This window comes from Sprattus sprattus (genome assembly GCF_963457725.1).
Source record: "Sprattus sprattus genome assembly, chromosome: 13".
NCBI lineage: Eukaryota > Metazoa > Chordata > Actinopteri > Clupeiformes > Clupeidae > Sprattus > Sprattus sprattus.
Window position 1 is genome coordinate 24,128,012 of NC_137911.1, and position 3,986 is coordinate 24,131,997.

The window sequence follows — 3,986 nt, forward strand, 5'->3', positions numbered from 1 at the left end:
TTGAGGTAATCCAAAAGTAAGGGAAAGCAATCAAGTTAGATTACTTTAAGATTGTGATACTTAGATTAGGTTACTGATTACAATTTTTAACAGGTAATCAGTAATTGTATCGGAATACATTTTTAAAGTAATCCTCCCAACCCTGCAAATAGGTTTATGATATTATATATATAGTGAAATAATAATAAGTACCTTCAAATAAGTTGACCATATATTTCAAATATTAATAAATACATTTAAACAAACACTACCATCTCAGCATTCTACGTCACTACGTTTGTCATGTAATTCAAAACACTGAAAATCTCCTCTGCAAATAGACACTGCAGATCCTGCATCAGTGCACCCATACTGCCAAGGCATTAGGGTGACGCCATTATTATAACCTCTCTTGTTAACAGGTAAGGAAAATGAACTGCATCTGTGCTTTGACCGGGGAGAGAGTGATAGCCTGACCTTGTAGCCCCTCTGCAGTATGGAGGCTGGGAACACTGGGTCTGGTTTAGAGGAGAGCCAGAGGCGGAAGTGTGGGTCCAGGTCAGAGCCTTTCATCTTCAGCCTGCAACACAGACCAGCCACACACCTTACTTACCACTCGCTCACACACACTCAAAGGACATAATGAACCCACAAATGAAGTACCATACAGAACACATTCATTTGCCATTCCTTTGCCAGAAGATATTACAGCAAGTGAAAAATATTACATTTACATTTATTCATTTAGCAGACGCTTTTATCCAAAGCGACTTAAAAGGATGTATACACATTTTACATTTACACTGATGGCACACTGCACATTAGGAGCAATTAGGGGTTGAGTGTCTTGCCCAAGGACACTTCGACAGGGAATCGAACTATCAACCTTCTGATTACTAAACGACTTACTTCTCTACCTCCTGTACCACTGTCGCAAACAACTTACTTACCACTCGCTCACACACACTCAAAGGACATAATGAACCCACAAATGAAGTACCATACAGAACACATGAATTTGCCATTCCTTTGCCAGAAGATATTACAGCAAGTGAAAGCAAATGAAATTCAAATGAATGCGGAGGTGATGCCTGACCCCTAAAGACTACTCACATGTTGATGATGTTCCGCAGGCGAGGCATGAAGGAGGGCGCCAGGTGGCAGTTCTGCAGGAAGACCCAGCGGCCCTTGAGCATCTGGGCCTTGTTGACCAGCTCGTCGGCCCGTGGGCCCTGGCCCTGGCCCAAAGACACCATGTCCACATGCAGGCTGCTCCCACGCTGCTCCTGGGCCAGACGCAGCACATGGGAGGCTGGGTCCATGCCTACAAACACACACACACACATACCCACACACACAACCACAAATGTGCACACACACAAAACAACAAACGCACGCGCACACACAAACACACAAACACACACACACACGTATTTGATGAAAGTTTAAGTTTAAAAAACTAAAATAACTGTTTACTGTGTGAAGCTAAAGCTAACACTACTTATAAGAGCTCCCTAAAAAGACATGCTGTGTGTGTGTGTTTGTGTGTGTACCAGGCGACAGGAGGAAGATGATGGGAGTGTTTGAGCTGCAGTGCTCATAGACATCCAGAAGACTCATTCTGCTCCCCTCCACAAACTTTGCTCCAATCTGCTCTGTAACAAACCTCCTCACAGCGGATGTTAGACACTCTGGTCGCAGGGTCTTTATCTACAAAGACAAATACTAACATCAAAAATCTCCTCAAATTCAGTGAAGGTATGTACAAAAAAACATTAAAAACAGCAATTGACCATTAAAAATATGTATTGTTATTACTGTTAGACTATATTATCTATATGCAGTTACTTTGCGTTCCCTTTTCATGGTGCCTGAGGAAGAGCTTCTATTTATCGATCTATTATCTATTTATTCGTCACGATGGCTTAGGCCGAAACGCGTCTGTGGATTAACAGGACAAAATAAATAAGTAAAGAGACAAGCTTGAGAGTGCGTTTTTTTTTCTACTTTAAGTTAACAGTCTTTTTTACTCGCACCCAAAAACGCTTTCATTTTGGAAGTAGAGCGCGCCTATCCTTACAATTACAATAATTTCATGCCACACCTGTTCTGCAAGGGATGATGCCCTTCAGATATATAACTACACTGTCTGCTTTGCATGTGACACACACACACATATGAACAGATACACACCAGAATGATTCTTTGGAAGCTGGACAAGGTCTCCCATGGAAAGACTATGTGTTTACGGTTGGCAGGGTTGGATTCCGTGGGTGCTAACAGGAAAAACAATAAAATTATTACCTCCATTAAGCAACCACATTAAGAGACAAAAGACAAAAAAGGGATCTTACTGCTATCTATAAAAGATAAAATGCAGATTACAGCGATTGAAAGACTGCACTTCTCCCATGTCTTTCCATAACATTTACCACAGGTTACATTAACGGGGATGTGTGTCAACACTGCATGTTACACAAAAAAAAAAACTGATATCTGTTTAGGCAAAATATAATTTCCATAATACACATATAAAATGGAAGTCATTCCATATTTACGACTACATCAATGGTGACATAGCTGATCAAAACTTTTTAGGCAAAATATTATTGCCACATATGAAAATGTTCAACATGAATGCAAACAACAGAGGTGCTTTCACCAGGCTGTTGTCCTGACGGCTGCAGTACGGCAGACTGACTGACCTGGAGTTGGCGAGCTGGAGTCTGGGGTGTACGGCTCCTTCAGGAAGCTGTAAAGGCTGTCTGCCTGTTTGAAGGCACTCCACTGGGAAGGGTTGTAGCAGAGAGAGCACCACAGGGAAGAGAAGATGGGCAGGTGGGTGCTCAGGTACTGGCACTGGGCCCACATGCTACTCGTCAGCCACCGGGCGTGGGCCGGGCGTTCCCGCTGCGGCCCCACCAGCATGTTGGCCAGCACGGGCGTGTGCAGGAAGGTGTGCCACTCCTCGGCCGGCAGCGGGGAGCCGTGCTTCGTCTGCACGACCCTGCAGCACATTAGGAAGGAGAAGCACAGCTGGTGCTCTGCAAACAGCGCCAGAGACACCTCCTGTGTGGGCCAGAGAGAGAGAGAGACGGGCTGAACACATGGTGTGGGGAATTGATACAACCCTTCCTGAACAACAGTAGTAAAGTTTGATTTCTGTAATCTAATTAAGCTTTTGCCCAAATGGTGTCTCATGCTAACTAGAGAGGTCCACAACCTGGCCCCACTTTAACACCTACAGTCAGGAAAAGTCAGCGACGGCCATCAATTATAGAATGAGTACCGGAGGAGGCTATTTGAAAACCATCTTGACCAACCGGCCATCCAAACTGATTCAGCATGTCTATTGTTAGATGGAGACCCTGATCACCCAAACAGACAAAAGGTTGCTGGAATCTTATTCACACAAAAAGGAGTTACTACAACTTCATTATTATGCATTAGAGCAACAGATACAAAGGGGAAAATAAACCATCCCCTTTCTGTATGAGTTAGTACATATTCATGATTTTTTTGTATATTGTGGTGTTTTACGATGTTACGGGGTTCATTTTTTTAAAAGATTCATTTTAGTTTTTTTTTGCCTTTAATTGATAGTTCAGTGAAGAGTGGGACAGGAAATAAGAGGGAGAAGAGGTGGGGAGTGGACAGCAGAAATGACATCAGGCCAGATTTGAACCTGTGTCCTCCATGGGCATCAAGCCCAAATGTGGTCCGGGCTACTGTTTGCGACACAGTGCCACCTGACAAGGTTAATTTTGACACAGTTCAATCCAATAATTTTGTATTTTAAGGACCCGCACTTTGCCTTGAAACAGATTGAGCACTTGACAGAAAAGTTTTGAACATAGGGAACATATAGTTGCACATTGGTAGGCCGTGTTTATCTAAAAAAAAAAATATTTTTTTGTTTACAGCAACCAGAGTGTCACTGGATAGCTATAGAAAATGACATCTACATTTAGTCATTTAGCAGACACTTTTCTCCAAATGACTGCGTG